The 16,967-nt window shown below is 41.6% G+C and overlaps 13 non-coding genes across 13 annotated transcripts; all 13 read right to left on the bottom strand.

Moving 5' to 3' along the window:
• Positions 1-8,465: 8,465 nt before the first annotated feature.
• On the bottom strand, positions 8,466-8,537 carry trnaq-uug. Its single transcript has one exon. It is a non-coding gene; the product is annotated as a tRNA-Gln (tRNA).
• A 472-nt stretch (positions 8,538-9,009) lies between these two features.
• On the bottom strand, positions 9,010-9,081 carry trnaq-cug. The gene has a single exon. It is a non-coding gene; the product is annotated as a tRNA-Gln (tRNA).
• A 115-nt stretch (positions 9,082-9,196) lies between these two features.
• On the bottom strand, positions 9,197-9,268 carry trnaq-uug. Its single transcript has one exon. It is a non-coding gene; the product is annotated as a tRNA-Gln (tRNA).
• Positions 9,269-10,025: 757 nt separating this feature from the next.
• On the bottom strand, positions 10,026-10,097 carry trnaq-uug. Its single transcript has one exon. It is a non-coding gene; the product is annotated as a tRNA-Gln (tRNA).
• Positions 10,098-10,570: 473 nt separating this feature from the next.
• On the bottom strand, positions 10,571-10,642 carry trnaq-cug. The gene has a single exon. It is a non-coding gene; the product is annotated as a tRNA-Gln (tRNA).
• Positions 10,643-10,757: 115 nt separating this feature from the next.
• Positions 10,758-10,829, bottom strand: trnaq-uug. Its single transcript has one exon. It is a non-coding gene; the product is annotated as a tRNA-Gln (tRNA).
• A 562-nt stretch (positions 10,830-11,391) lies between these two features.
• Positions 11,392-11,463, bottom strand: trnaq-cug. The gene has a single exon. It is a non-coding gene; the product is annotated as a tRNA-Gln (tRNA).
• A 115-nt stretch (positions 11,464-11,578) lies between these two features.
• On the bottom strand, positions 11,579-11,650 carry trnaq-uug. Its single transcript has one exon. It is a non-coding gene; the product is annotated as a tRNA-Gln (tRNA).
• Positions 11,651-12,223: 573 nt separating this feature from the next.
• Positions 12,224-12,295, bottom strand: trnaq-cug. The gene has a single exon. It is a non-coding gene; the product is annotated as a tRNA-Gln (tRNA).
• Positions 12,296-12,410: 115 nt separating this feature from the next.
• Positions 12,411-12,482, bottom strand: trnaq-uug. Its single transcript has one exon. It is a non-coding gene; the product is annotated as a tRNA-Gln (tRNA).
• A 2,186-nt stretch (positions 12,483-14,668) lies between these two features.
• On the bottom strand, positions 14,669-14,740 carry trnaq-cug. Its single transcript has one exon. It is a non-coding gene; the product is annotated as a tRNA-Gln (tRNA).
• Positions 14,741-16,404: 1,664 nt separating this feature from the next.
• trnaq-cug lies at positions 16,405-16,476 on the bottom strand. The gene has a single exon. It is a non-coding gene; the product is annotated as a tRNA-Gln (tRNA).
• Positions 16,477-16,757: 281 nt separating this feature from the next.
• On the bottom strand, positions 16,758-16,829 carry trnaq-uug. Its single transcript has one exon. It is a non-coding gene; the product is annotated as a tRNA-Gln (tRNA).
• Between the last annotated feature and the right edge of the window lie 138 nt (positions 16,830-16,967).

Genomic DNA, 16,967 nt, shown 5'->3' with positions numbered 1-16,967 from the left:
ATTTCAATCAAATGTTTCAAGGACAAATATACATGTATTTAAGTATGTTTTGTTGTTGTAGTGAAGACAGTATCATTAGTAATCTCTAAAAATGATATTTTAAGGAAAATGTTAATGTATTTTTAAATGTTGTATTTTTATGTTTAGCTCACATAATATAGTTTTAAAATATGCTTTAATCAATCAATCAAATATATTTGCATCAACCGATGTCACAAAGTGCTATACAGAAACCCAGCCTAAAACCCCAAACAGCAAGCAATGCAGATGTAGAAGCACGGTGGCTTTGAAAAACTCCCTAGAAAGGCTAAAACCTAGGAAGAAACCTAGAGAGGAACCAGGCTCTGAGGGGTGGCCAGTTCCTCTTCTGGCTGTGCTGGGTTAAGGTGTCTGTAATAGAATAAAGTGATGAAAAGTGAATGTAGACATTAATAAATGCATTTCTATATCTTCCACGATTAGTTTTACAACAGTGAGGGAGTACCAAGTTGGAGGCACGGTGGCTTCAAACTACAACTCACTGTCATCTAGTGCATTTATAAGTCGTTAGTACACTCAACGTACACTTATAATGCGGTCGCTGACATGAATGGCAACGCCCTTTCTATCCATTCTATTTAAATGCCTCACGCAGCGACAGCACCTGGGGCGCAGTGATCACTGTGAGTGAAGTGCTGAAAGATTCATTTTCACAGGCATAGAAATTGGTGGAATTTTTTTTCGGGAAGTCAACTCAAATATGACGTTGTCCTCGTGTTTCTTTGCTATTTACATTGTTTTCTTCACATGCGAGGTTGTTTTTCAATGTTAGTTTGAGCTTGCTCAACTGCTAGAGAAGAGACAGGCATGCCTCAAGTGCATTCCTGTTACCACGGTAACCTCCCACCCTTAAAGGGGCAGCTGACATTTTTTTGTCTCACCTAAGTGACATTTAGTAATTTCTTATAATAAAAACACTTCCCCAAAATACTTGCTTTGTGTTCCTAAATGTGTTTGTGTGCTCCTACATGTTTCAAATTAAGAGTACATGTGCTCCTGGTACAAAACATGTCAGCATAGAGCCCTGGATATGTAGATTAAAAACAGGAGTGGTCTCAGGACCGCAATTCAACACAATTTGCCATATAATGTCTCAGCTAAGACTAAATATCACTGACTCTATATAATGTCTCAGCTAAGACTAAATATCACTGACCCTATATAATGTCTCAGCTAAGACTAAATATCACTGACCCTATATAAAGTCTCAGCTAAGACTAAATATCACTGACTCTATATAATGTCTCAGCTAAGACTAAATATCACTGACTCTATATAATGTCTCAGCTAAGACTAAATATCACTGACCCTATATAATGTCTCAGCTAAGACTAAATATCACTGACTCTATATAATGTCTCAGCTAAGACTAAATATCACTGACTCTATATAATGTCTCAGCTAAGACTAAATATCACTGACTCTATATAATGTCTCAGCTAAGACTAAATATCACTGACTCTATATAATGTCTCAGCTAAGACTAAATATCACTGACTCTATATAATGTCTCAGCTAAGACTAAATATCACTGACTCTATATAATGTCTCAGCTAAGACTAAATATCACTGACTCTATATAATGTCTCAGCTAAGACTAAATATCACTGACTCTATATAATGTCTCAGCTAAGACTAAATATCACTGACTCTATATAATGTCTCAGCTAAGACTAAATATCACTGACCCTATATAATGTCTCAGCTAAGACTAAATATCACTGACCCTATATAATGTCTCAGCTAAGACTAAATATCACTGACCTTATATAATGTCTCAGCTAAGACTAAACTACATCCACATGATGTGATAGAGACGGAGTGAACGGTGAAGGAGAGAGAAGGAGAGAGAGAAAAAGAGGTAAGGAGAGAGGAGAGAGAAGGAGAGAGAGGAGAGAGAGAGAAAAATAGGTAAGGAGAGAGGAGAAAGGAGAGAGGAGAAGAGAGAGAAGGAGAGAGAGAAAAAGAGGGAAGGAGAGAGGAGAGAGAAAAAGAGGTAAGGAGAGAGGAGAAAGGAGAGAGAAAAAAAGAGGTAAGGAGAGAGGCTATTCAATGATTATTTAGACTAGAGTGGGAGAATCCAAAACAACTTCAGTTTGTACTGTAATAACAACATATATGAAAACAATAGGATGAAGCCAAGGTCGTAGGTTCAACAACCCTACTGGCCAAGGGGACTGAGGTCTACTGTCTCTGAACCAGGGATAAACCAAGGTCGTAGGTTCAACAACCCTACTGGCCAAGGGGACTGAGGTCTACTGTCTCTGAACCAGGGATAAACCAAGGTCGTAGGTTCAACAACCCTACTGGCCAAGGGGACTGAGGTCTACTGTCTCTGAACCAGGGATAAACCAAGGTCGTAGGTTCAACAACCCTACTGGCCAAGGGGACTGAGGTCTACTGTCTCTGAACCAGGGATAAGCCAAGGGGACTGAGATCTACTGTGTCTGAACCAGGGATAAGCCAAGGGGACTGAGGTCTACTGTCTCTGAACCAGGGATAAGCCAAGGGGACTGAGATCTACTGTGTCTGAACCAGGGATAAGCCAAGGGGACTGAGGTCTACTGTCTCTGAACCAGGGATAAGCCAAGGGGACTGAGGTCTACTGTGTCTCTGAACCAGGGATAAGCCAAGGGGACTGAGGTCTACTGTGTCTCTGAACCAGGGATAAGCCAAGGGGACTGAGGTCTACTGTGTCTCTGAACCAGGGATAAACCAAGGGGACTGAGATCTACTGTGTCTGAACCAGGGATAAGCCAAGGGGACTGAGGTCTACTGTGTCTCTGAACCAGGGATAAGCCAAGGGGACTGAGATCTACTGTGTCTCTGAACCAGGGATAAGCCAAGGGGACTGAGATCTACTGTGTCTCTGAACCAGGGATAAGCCAAGGGGACTGAGGTCTACTGTGTCTCTGAACCAGGGATAAGCCAAGGGGACTGAGATCTACTGTGTCTCTGAACCAGGGATAAGCCAAGGGGACTGAGGTCTACTGTGTCTCTGAACCAGGGATAAGCCAAGGGGACTGAGATCTACTGTGTCTCTGAACCAGGGATAAGCCAAGGGGACTGAGATCTACTGTGTCTCTGAACCAGGGATAAGCCAAGGGGACTGAGGTCTACTGTGTCTCTGAACCAGGGATAAGCCAAGGGGACTGAGATCTACTGTGTCTCTGAACCAGGGATAAGCCAAGGGGACTGAGGTCTACTGTGTCTCTGAACCAGGGATAAGCCAAGGGGACTGAGGTCTACTGTGTCTGAACCAGGGATAAACCAAGGGGACTGAGGTCTACTGTGTCTCTGAACCAGGGATAAGCCAAGGGGACTGAGATCTACTGTCTCTGAACCAGGGATAAGCCAAGGGGACTGAGGTCTACTGTGTCTCTGAACCAGGGATAAGCCAAGGGGACTGAGATCTACTGTCTCTGAACCAGGGATAAACCAAGGGGACTGAGGTCTACTGTGTCTCTGAACCAGGGATAAGCCAAGGGGACTGAGGTCTACTGTGTCTCTGAACCAGGGATAAGCCAAGGTCGTAGGTTCAACAACCCTACTGGCCAAGGGGACTGAGGTCTACTGTGTCTGAACCAGGGATGAGCCAAGGGGACTGAGGTCTACTGTGTCTCTGAACCTTCCCAGCTGTCATCACTATCAGGGTCTATGTAATGTTTATTTGGACATTAAACCCCCTGATCCATGTTCACATCTCTATACAAATCTCATGTTATTGGTCACATGCGGCGAATACAACAGGTGTAGACATCACCGTGAAATGCTTACTGACAGTTAAGAAAAGATTTACTAAATTACCTTTTTTTATTTTTTATTAACACTATAAAATAACAATAACGAGGCTATTTACAGGTGGTACCAGTAACAAGTCAATGTGTAGAGGGTACAAGTTAGTCGAGGTAATTGAGGTAATATGTACATTTAGCTAGAACCTGCTTGGCTTTTGCAGTGAAATAACAGTCCTACGTCCTATCAACATGCTCAAACTGAGGATGGGGACAGACCGTTCCTGCTATGGGGTCAGCGATGCCTGAGGCAAGGGAGGCAAACCTGGTGTTCATGACATTAACCTCACAGCTGACAAGACAAAGTCACTCTCTTCAAATGTCCTCCCACTGAAGAAAACAGCAAGATGTTGCTGTCAAGTCACACAGCAATAATTCAACTCATGTGAACTTGCTGGAGCTCTCTGTATGTAAATATACACGCATATCAAGTGGTATCAACACTATCCAATCACGACAGATACTGTACTGGCCTAATTAATAGGCTGCCTGACTACTAAATTGACTGGAAGCATCAACGAGACATTTACCTAGAAAACATGACAAAGTTAACATACAGGTGACACATTCAAGCTGACTAAATTGACAGTCCAAACATCATAAAACAGAAGATCATTAATGAACACAAAAACGGACGCCTCAGAGAGAGAGAGAGAGATAGAGGAGAAAAAATAAATATATATTTTATTTTTAAAACTTCCAGAGCAAATCCCACCCATACAGACCTCAAAAAACACCATCAGCCCCAACAACACCGTCAGACACCCCAACTAAACACCATCACCCCCAACAACATGTCAGACACCCCAACTAAACACCATCACCCCAACACTGTCAGACACCCCAACTAAACACCATCAGCCCCAACAACATGTCAGACACCCCAACTAAACACCATCACCCCAACACTGTCAGACACCCCAACTAAACACCATCAGCCCCAACAACACGTCAGACACCCCAACTAAACACCATCAGCCCCAACAACATGTCAGACACCCCAACTAAACACCATCAGCCCCAACAACACGTCAGACACCCCAACTAAACACCATCACCCCCAACACTGTCAGACACCCCAACTAAACACCATCACCCCAACAACATGTCAGAAACCCCAACTAAACACCATCACCCCAACACTGTCAGACACCCCAACTAAACACCATCAGCCCCAACAACACGTCAGACACCCCAACTAAACACCATCACCCCCAACAACATGTCAGACACCCCAACTAAACACCATCACCCCCAACAACATGTCAGAAACCCCAACTAAACACCATCAGCCCCAACAACATGTCAGAAACCCCAACTAAACACCATCAGCCCCAACAACACTGTCAGACACCCCAACTAAACACCATCACCCCCAACAACATGTCAGACACCCCAACTAAACACCATCAGCCCAAACAACATGTCAGACACCCCAACTAAACACCATCAGCCCCAACAACATGTCAGACACCCCAACTAAACACCATCAGCCCCAACAACATGTCAGACACCCCAACTAAACACCATCAGCCCAACACTGTCAGACACCCCAACTAAACACCATCAGCCCCAACAACATGTCAGACACCCCAACTAAACACCATCAGCCCCAACAACATGTCAGACACCCCAACAAAACACAATCACCCCAACACTGTCACACACCCCAACTAAACACCATCACCCCATTACTGTCAGACACCCCAACTAAACACCATTAGCCCCAACACTGTTAGACACCCCAACTAAACACCATCAGCCCCAACATTGTCAGACACCCCAACTAAACACCATCAGCCCCAACAACATGTCAGACACCCCAACTAAACACCATCAGCCCAACACTGTCAGACACCCCAACTAAACACCATCACCCCAACAACATGTCAGACACCCCAACTAAACACCATCACCCCAACACTGTCAGACACCCCAACTAAACACCATCACCCCAACACTGTCAGACACCCAAACTAAACACCATCAGCCCCAACAACATGTCAGACACCCCAACTAAACACCATCACCCCAACACTGTCAGACACCCCAACTAAACACCATCACCCCAACACTGTCAGACACCCCAACTAAACACCATCACCCCAACACTGTCAGACACCCCAACTAAACACCATCACCCCAACAACATGTCAGACACCCCAACTAAACACCATCAGCCCAACACTGTCACACACCCCGACTAAACACCATCACCCCAACACTGTCAGACACCCCAACTAAACACCATCAGCCCAACAACATGTCAGACACCCCAACTAAACACCATCACCCCAACACTGTCAGACACCCCGACTAAACACCATCACCCCAACACTGTCAGACACCCAAAATAAACACCATCAGCCCAACAACATGTCAGACACCCCAACTAAACACCACCAGCCCAACAACAAGTCAGACACCCCAACTAAACACCATCAGCCCCAAAAACATGTCAGACACCCCAACTAAACACCATCACCCCAACACTGTCAGACACCCCAACTAAACACCATAAGCCCTAACAACACGTCAGACACCCCAACTAAACACCATCAGCCCCAACAACACGTCAGACACCCCAACTAAACACCATCAGCCCCAACAACATGTCAGACACCCCAACAAAACACAATAAGCCCCAACAACACTGTCAGAAACCCCAACTAAACACCATCAGCCCAACACTGTCAGACACCCCAACTAAACACCATCAGCCCCAACAACATGTCAGACACCCCAACTAAACACCATCAGCCCCAACAACATGTCAGACACCCCAACTAAACACCATCACCCCAACACTGTCAGACACCCCAACTAAACACCATCAGCCCCAACATGTCAGACACCCCAACTAAACACCATCAGCCCCAACAACATGTCAGACACCCCAACTAAACACCATCACCCCAACACTGTCAGACACCCCAACTAAACACCATCACCCCAAAAACATGTCAGACACCCCAACTAAACACTATCAGCCCCAACAACATGTCAGACACCCCAACTAAACACCATCAGCCCCAACAACATGTCAGACACCCCAACTAAACACCATCACCCCAACACTGTCAGACACCCCAACTAAACACCATCACCCCAACACTGTCAGACACCCCAACTAAACACCATCACCCCAACACTGTCAGACACCCCAACTAAACACCATCACCCCAACACGTGAGACACCCCAACTGAACACCATCACCCCAACACCGTCAGACACCCCAAATGAACACCATCACCCCAACACTGTCAGACACCCCAACTAAACACCATCACCCCAACACTGTCAGACACCCCAACTAAACACCATCAGCCCCAACAACACGTCAGACACCCCAACTAAACACCATCACCCCCAACAACATGTCAGACAGGTCCTACCAAGGTCCTACCATGTCAGATAGGTCCTACCAAGAATTAAACTCGGATTGTAGGATTCAAAGTCCTGAGTGATAACCTATACAGCACAGAACCCTGTAATCAATACTCCGTGATGGGTTCAGATTTTACTCTCCTAGGTTCTCCGGAAAAACAGAGAAAATATATTCTGGCCATAAACGGTATCAACTGGGCTACCCTACCATGTAACAACTTGTAAGTCCACATATTTCCAACACGATTGATGTGATGAGGGTGAAAAAAAATCTGAAATATTTTTGGTTCATTGGGAGAAAAAAACAAAAACTTCCTGATAGGAAGTGGAAAATCTGAAAAAGATGCTACGTTAGCACAATGTATAACCACTGATTTCAGCTCTAAATATGCACATTTTCGAACAAAACATAAGTGTATGTATAACCTGATGTTATAGGACTATCATCTGATGAAGCTTATCAAGGTTAGTCAAAAATTATATATCTTTTGCTGGTTTGTTACGATCGCTAACTTTTTCTGCTGGGGAATGGCTTGTGTTTCTGGCTATTGTGGTAAGCTAATATAATGCTATATTGTGTTTTCGCTGTAAAACACTTAAGAAATTGGAAATATTGGCTGGAATCACAAGATGCCTGTCTTTCATTTGCTGTACACCATGTATTTTTCAGAAATGTTTTATGATGAGTATTTAGGTATTTGACGTTGGTGTCTGTAATTACTCTGGCTGCTTCGGTGCCATTTCTGACGGTAGCTGTGATGGTAGCTGCAATGTAAAACTGATTTATAGCTCAAATATGCACATTTTTCAAACAAAACATAGATTTATTGAATAACATGTTATAAGACTGTCATCTGAAGAAGTTGTTTCTTGGTTAGTTTGGTTGGTTCTTGGTTAGTTAGGTTGGTTTTGTGCATGCTACCTGTGCTGTGAAAAATGTCTGTCCTTTTTTGTATTTGGTGGTGAGCTAACATAAATATACGTGGTGTTTTCGCTGTAAAACATTTTAAAAATCGGACATGTTGGCTGGATTCACAAGATGTTTATCTTTCAAATGTTGTATTGGACTTGTTAATGTGTGAAAGTTAAATATTTCTAAAAAATATATTTTGAATTTCGCGCCCTGCACTTGAGCTGGCTGTTGTCATATTGTGCCCGGCTTCGGGCTTGCAGCCAGAAGAAGTTAACAGCAAGAGATGAGATTATTGGTAGGCCATGTGAATAATTCAACACAAAAGCTAGGAAGGTTCTACCGAGTTTTGAACTCGGATCACTGGTTTCAAAGTCCAGAGTGCTAACCATTACACCATAGAACCATAATCTTAATCAAATTTGGAATTTTACAGAAAAAATGGACAGTCGTTCCTTCACGTGTTGCAAATACTTTCAACTGACAACAATATTTGGACAGCTATCTTCTAGTTCAACAAGGAAGAATTATACACCTGGTAGGTCCGACCAAGACTTGAACTCAGATTGTAGAATTCAGAGTCCTGAGTGATAACCTTGACAGCACAGAACCCTGTAATCAATACTCTGTGATGGGTTCAGATTTACTCTCCTAGGTTCTCCGGAAAAACAGAGAAAAAATCTGAAATATTTTCGGTTCATTGGGAGGTAGCAAGTTATCAATTAACAAACCTACTAGGCACTCATAGTATGCATTTCCTGTAGGCTAGCCATTCATGTGTACCAAAGACTGCTCATCAACTCCCACCCACTTGTTTCTTTCACACACGACAATTTTAAAGTTGACAGGAGAGGAGTATGTCACTGCAAAATCAAGGTAGGTCCTACGGAGATTTGAACTCGGATCACAGGATTCAGAGTCCTGAGTGCTAACCATTACACCATAGAACCCTGTACATAAATATTATTGAAGTGTTCAGATTCTCCTGTCATTTGTTCACACGATTAACAGCAAGAGATGAGATTATTGGTAGGCCATGTGAATAATTCAACACAAAAGCTAGGAAGGTTCTACCGAGATTTGAACTCGGATCACTGGTTTCAAAGTCCAGAGTGCTAACCATTACACCATAGAACCATAATCTTAATCAAATTTGGAATTTTACAGAAAAAATGGACAGTCGTTCCTTCACGTGTTGCAAATACTTTCAACTGACAACAATATTTGGACAGCTATCTTCTAGTTCAACAAGGAAGAATTATACACCTGGTAGGTCCGACCAAGACTTGAACTCAGATTGTAGGATTCAGAGTCCTGAGTGATAACCTTGACAGCACAGAACCCTGTAATCAATACTCTGTGATGGGTTCAGATTTACTCTCCTAGGTTCTCCGGAAAAACAGAAAATATTTTCTGTCCATAAACGGTATCAACTGGGCTACCCTACCATGTAACAACTTGTAAGTCCACATATTTCCAACAAGATTGATGTGATGAGGGTGAAAAAAATCTGAAATATTTTCAGTTCATTGGGAGGTAGCAAGTTCTCAATTAACAAACCTACTAGGCACTCATAGTATGCATTTCCTGTAGGCTAGCCATTCATGTGTACCAAAGACTGCTCATCAACTCCCACCCACTTGTTTCTTTCACACACGACAATTTTAAAGTTGACAGGAGAGGAGTATGTCACTGCAAAATCAAGGTAGGTCCTACAGAGATTTGAACTCAGATCGCAGTATTCAGAGTCCTGAGTGCTAACCATTACACCATAGAACCCTGTACATAAATATTATTGAAGTATTCAGATTTTCCTGTCATTTGTTCACACGATTAACAGCAAGAGATTAGATTATTGGTAGGCCATGTGAATAATTCAGCACAAAAGCTAGGAAGCTTCTACCGAGATTTGAACTCGGATCACTGGATTCAAAGTCCAGAGTGCTAACCATTACACCATAGAACCATATTCTTTACCAAATTTGGAATTTTACAGAAAAAAATTGACAGTCGTTCCTTCACGTGTTGCAAATACTTTCAACTGACAACAATATTTGGACAGCTATCTTCTAGTTCAACAAGGAAGAATTATTCACATGGTAGGTCCGACCAAGACTTGAACTCAGATTGTAGGATTCAGAGTCCTGAGTGATAACCTTGACAGCACAGAACCCTGTAATCAATACACTGTGATGGGTTCAGATTTACTCTCCTAGGTTCTCCGGAAAAACAGAGAAAAAATCTGAAACATTTTCGGTTCATTGGGAGGTAGCAAGTTATCAATTAACAAACCTACTAGGCACTCATAGTATGCATTTCCTGTAGGCTAGCCATTCATGTGTACCAAAGACTGCTCATCAACTCCCACCCACTTGTTTCTTTCACACACGACAATTTTAAAGTTGACAGGAGAGGAGTATGTCACTGCAAAATCAAGGTAGGTCCTACCGAGATTTGAACTCGGATTGCAGGATTCAGAGTCCTGAGTGCTAACCATTACACCATAGAACCCTGTACATAAATATTATTGAAGTATTCAGATTTTCCTGTCATTTGTTCACACGATTAACAGCAAGAGATTAGATTATTGGTAGGCCATGTGAATAATTCAGCACAAAAGCTAGGAAGCTTCTACCGAGATTTGAACTCGGATCACTGGATTCAAAGTCCAGAGTGCTAACCATTACACCATAGAACCATATTTTTTACCAAATTTGGAATTTTACAGAAAAAAATTGACAGTCGTTCCTTCACGTGTTGCAAATACTTTCAACTGACAACAATATTTGGACAGCTATCTTCTAGTTCAACAAGGAAGAATTATTCACATGGTAGGTCCGACCAAGACTTGAACTCAGATTGTAGGATTCAGAGTCCTGAGTGATAACCTTGACAGCACAGAACCCTGTAATCAATACTCTATGATGGGTTCAGATTTACTCTCCTATGTTCTCCGGAAAAACAGAGAAAATATTTTCTGTCCATAAACGGTATCAACTGGGCTACCCTACCATGTAACAACTTGTAAGTCCACATATTTCCAACACGATTGATGTGATGAGGGTGAAAAAAATCTGAAATATTTTCAGTTCATTGGGAGGTAGCAAGTTCTCAATTAACAAACCTACTAGGCACTCATAGTATGCATTTCCTGTAGGCTAGCCATTCATGTGTACCATCAACTCCCACCCACTTGTTTCTTTCACACACGACAATTTTAAAGTTGACAGGAGAGGAGTATGTCACTGCAAAATCAAGGTAGGTCCTACCGAGATTTGAACTCGGATCGCAGGATTCAGAGTCCTGAGTGCTAACCATTACACCATAGAACCCTGTACATAAATATTATTGAAGTGTTCAGATTCTCCTGTCATTTGTTCACACGATTAACAGCAAGAGATGAGATTATTGGTAGGCCATGTGAATAATTCAGCACAAAAGCTAGGAAGGTTCTACCGAGATTTGAACTCGGATCACTGGATTCAAAGTCCAGAGTGCTAACCATTACACCATAGAACCATAATCTTAAGCAATTTTGGAATTTTACAGAAAAAAATGGACAGTCGTTCCTTCACGTGTTGCAAATACTTTCAACTGACAACAATATTTGGACAGCTGTCTTCTAGTTCAACAAGGAAGAATTATTCACATGGAAGGTCCGACCAAGACTTGAACTCAGATTGTAGGATTCAGAGTCCTGAGTGATAACCTTGACAGCACAGAACCCTGTAATCAATACTCTATGATGGGTTCAGATTTACTCTCCTAGGTTCTCCGGAAAAACAGAGGAAATATTTTCTGTACATAAACGGTATCAACTGGGCTACCCTACCATGTAACAACTTGTAAGTCCACATATTTCCAACAAGATTGATGTGATGAGGGTGAAAAAAATCTGAAATATTTTCAGTTCATTGGGAGGTAGCAAGTTCTCAATTAACAAACCTACTAGGCACTCATAGTATGCATTTCCTGTAGGCTAGCCATTCATGTGTACCAAAGACTGCTCATCAACTCCCACCCACTTGTTTCTTTCACACACGACAATTTTAAAGTTGACAGGAGAGGAGTATGTCACTGCAAAATCAAGGTAGGTCCTACCGAGATTTGAACTCAGATCGCAGGATTCAGAGTCCTGAGTGCTAACCATTACACCATAGAACCCTGTACATAAATATTATTGAAGTGTTCAGATTTTCCTGTCATTTGTTCACACGATTAACAGCAAGAGATGAGATTATTGGTAGGCCATGTGAATAATTCAGCACAAAAGCTAGCAAGGTTCTACTGAGATTTGAACTCGGATCACTGGATTCAAAGTCCAGAGTCCTAACCATTACACCATAGAACCCTATTCTTGACCAAATTTGGAATTTTACAGAAAAAAATGGACAGTCGTTCCTTCACGTTTTGCAAATACTTTCAACTGACAACAATATTTGGACAGCTATCTTCTAGTTCAACAAGGAAGAATTATACGCATGGTAGGTCCGACCAAGACTTGAACTCAGATTGTAGGATTCAGAGTCCTGAGTGATAATCTTGACAGCACAGAACCCTGTAATCAATACTCTGTGATGGGTTCAGATTTACTCTCCTAGGTTCTCCGGAAAAACAGAAAATATTTTCTGTCCATAAACGGTATCAACTGGGCTACCCTACCATGTAACAACTTGTAAGTCCACATATTTCCAACAAGATTGATGTGATGAGGGTGAAAAAAATCTGAAATATTTTCGGTTCATTGGGAGGTAGCAAGTTCTCAATTAACAAACCTACTAGGCACTCATAGTATGCATTTCCTGTAGGCTAGCCATTCATGTGTACCAAAGACTGCTCATCAACTCCCACCCACTTGTTTCTTTCACACACGACAATTTTAAAGTTGACAGGAGAGGAGTATGTCACTGCAAAATCAAGGTAGGTCCTACAGAGATTTGAACTCAGATCGCAGTATTCAGAGTCCTGAGTGCTAACCATTACACCATAGAACCCTGTACATAAATATTATTGAAGTGTTCAGATTTTCCTGTCATTTGTTCACCGATTAACAGCAAGAGATGAGATTATGGTAGACCATGTGAATAATTCAGCACAAAAGCTAGAAGGTTCTACCGAGATTTGAACTCGGATCACTGGATTCAAGTCCAGAGTGCTAACCATTACACATAGAACCCTATTCTTGACCAAATTTGGAATTTTACAGAAAAAAATGGACAGTCGTTCCTTCACGTTTTGCAAATACTTTCAACTGACAACAATATTTGGACAGCTATCTTCTAGTTCAACAAGGAAGAATTATACGCATGGTAGGTCCGACCAAGACTTGAACTCAGATTGTAGGATTCAGAGTCCTGAGTGATAATCTTGACAGCACAGAACCCTGTAATCAATACTCTGTGATGGGTTCAGAGTACTCTCCTAGGTTCTCCGGAAAAACAGAAAATATTTTCTGTCCATAAACGGTATCAACTGGGCTACCCTACCATGTAACAACTTGTAAGTCCACATATTTCCAACAAGATTGATGTGATGAGGGTGAAAAAAATCTGAAATATTTTCGGTTCATTGGAGGTACAAGTTTTCTCAATTAACAACCTACTAGGCACTCATAGTATGCTTTCCTGTAGGCTAGCCATTCATGTGTACCAAAGACTGCTCATCAACTCCCACCCACTTGTTTCTTTCACACAGACAATTTTAAAGTTGACAGAGAGGAGTATGTCACTGCAAAATCAAGGTAGGTCCTCCGAGATTTGAACTCGATCGCAGGATTCAGAGTCCTGAGTGCTAACCATTACACCATAGAACCCTGTACATAATTTTTTTTGAAGTGTTCAGATTTTCCTGTCATTTGTTCACACGATTAACAGCAAGAGATGAGATTATTGGTAGGCCATGTGAATAATTCAGCACAAAAGCTAGGAAGGTTCTACTGAGCCCGGAGTGCTAACCTTTACATCACAGAACCATATTCTTAACCAAATTTGGAATTTTACAGAAAAAAATGGACAGTCGTTCCTTCACGTTTTGCAAATACTTTCAACTGACAACAATATTTGGACAGCTATCTTCTAGTTCAACAAGGAAGAATTATCCATGGTAGGTCCGACCAAACTTGAACTCAGATTGTAGGATTCAGAGTCCTGAGTGATAACCTTGACAGCACAGAACCCTGTAATCAATACTCTATGATGGTTCAGATTTACTCTCCTAGGTTCTCCGGAAAAACAGAGAAATATTTTTCTGCCATAAACGGTATCAACTGGGCTACCCTACCATGTAACAACTTGTAAGTCCACATATTTCCAACACGATTGATGTGATGAGGGTGAAAAAAATCTGAAAATTTTCGGTTCATTGGGAGGTAGCAAGTTCTCAATTAACAAACCTACTAGGCACTCATAGTATGCATTTCCTGTAGGCTAGCCATTCATGTGAACAAAGACTGCTCATCAACTCCCACCCACTTGTTTCTTTCACACACAACAATTTTAAAGTTGACAGGAGAGGAGTATGTCACTGCAAAATCAAGGTAGGTCCTACCGAGATTTGAACTCGGATCGCAGGATTCAGAGTCCTGAGTGCTAACCATTACACCATAGAACCCTGTACATAAATATTTTGAGTATTTCAGATTTTCCTGTCATTTGTTCACACGATTAACAGCAAGAGATAGATTATTGGTAGGCCATGTGAATAATTCACACAAAAGCTAGGAAGTTTTCTACCGAATTTGAACTCGGATCACTGGATTCAAGTCCAGAGTGCTAACCATTACACCATAGAACCTATTCTTACCAAATTTGGATTTTACAGAAAAAAATGGACAGTCGTTCCTTCCGTGTTGCAAATACTTTCAACTGACAACAATATTTGGACAGCTATCTCTAGTTCAACAAGGAAGAATTATTCACATGGTAGGTCCGACCAAACTTGAACTCAGATTGTAGGATTCAGAGTCCTGAGTGATAACCTTGACAGCACAGAACCCTGTAATCAATACTCTATGATGGGTTCAGATTTACTCTCCTAGTTCTCCGGAAAAACAGAGAAAATATTTTCTGCCATAAACTATCAACTGGGCTACCCTACCATGTAACAACTTGTAAGTCCACATATTTCCAACACGATTGATGTGATGAGGGTGAAAAAATCTGAAAATTTTCGTTCATTGGGAGGTAGCAAGTTCTCAATTAACAACCTACTAGGCACTCATAGTATGCATTTCCTGTAGCTAGCCATTCATGTGTACCAAAGACTGCTCATCAACTCCCACCCACTTGTTTTTTCACACACGACAATTTTAAAGTTGACAGGAGAGGAGTATGTCACTGCAAAATCAGTAGGTCCTACGAGATTTGAACTCGATCGCAGGATTCAGAGTCCTGATGCTAACCATTACACCATAAACCCTGTACATAAATATTTTGAAGTGTTCAGATTTTCCTGTCATTTGTTCACCGATTAACAAAGAGATAGATTATTGGTAGGCCATGTGAATATTCACACAAAGCTGGAAGGTTCTACCGAGATTTGAACTCGATCAGTCAAGTCGAGTCAACCATTACACTAGACCCTGTACATAATTTTGAGTTCATTTCTGTCATTGTCACGATTAACAGCAAGATGAGATATGACCATGAATATCAGCAAATCTAGAAGTCACAGATTACTCGATCACTGATCAAGTCCAGATCTACATTACACATAGAACTATTCTACAAATTTGAATTTTACAGAAAAAATGGACAGTCGTTCCTTCACGTGTTGCAAATACTTCAACTGACAACAATATTTGGACAGCTTCTTCTAGTTCAACAAGGAAGAATTATTCACATGGTAGGTCCGACAAGACTTGAACTCAGATTGTAGGATTCAGAGTCCTGAGTGATAACCTTGACAGCACAGAACCCAGTAATCAATACTCTGTGATGGGTTCAGATTTACTCTCCTAGGTTCTCCGGAAAAACAGAGAAAAAGTTTTCTGGCCATAAACGGTATCAACTGGGCTACCCTACCATGTAACAACTTGTAAGTCCACATATTTCCAACACGATTGATGTGATTAGGGGAAAAAAATCTGAAAATTTTCGGTTCTTGGGAGGTAGCAGTTCTCAATTAACAAACCTACTAGGCACTCATAGTAGCATTTCCTGTAGGCTAGCCATTCATGTGTACCAAAGACTGCTCATCAACCCCACCCATTGTTTCTTTCACACACGACAATTTTAAAGTTGACAGGAGAGGATTATGTCACTGCAAAATCAGGTAGGTCCTACCGAGATTTGAACTCGGATCGCAGGATTCAGAGTCCTGAGTGCTAACCATTACACAATAGAACCCTGTACATAAATATTTTGAAGTGTTCAGATTTTCCTGTCATTTGTTCACCGATTAACAGCAAGAGATAGATTATTGGTAGGCCATGTGAAAATTCACACAAAAGCTGGAAGGTTCTACCGAGATTTGAACTCGATCCAGGATTCAAGTCCGAGTGCTAACCTTAACCATAAACCTGTACATATATTGAAGTGTTCAGATTTTCCTGTCATTTGTTCCACGATTAACAGCAAGAGATGAGATTATTGGTAGGCCATTGAATAATTCAGCACAAAATCTAGGAAGGTTCTACCGAGATTTGAACTCGGATCACTGGATTCAAAGTCCAGAGTGCTAACCATTACACCATAGAACCATATTCTTAACCAAATTTGAATTTTACAGAAAAAATGGACAGTCGTTCCTTCACGTGTTGCAAATACTTTCAACTGACAACAATATTTGGACAGCTTCTTCTAGTTCAACAAGGAAGAATTATTCACAATGGCCTACC

This window comes from Salvelinus namaycush, unplaced genomic scaffold (assembly GCF_016432855.1).
Source record: "Salvelinus namaycush isolate Seneca unplaced genomic scaffold, SaNama_1.0 Scaffold171, whole genome shotgun sequence".
Lineage (NCBI taxonomy): Eukaryota > Metazoa > Chordata > Actinopteri > Salmoniformes > Salmonidae > Salvelinus > Salvelinus namaycush.
The sequence above is the reverse complement of the archived record's forward strand: the minus strand, read 5'-3'. Positions and strand labels throughout refer to the sequence as shown.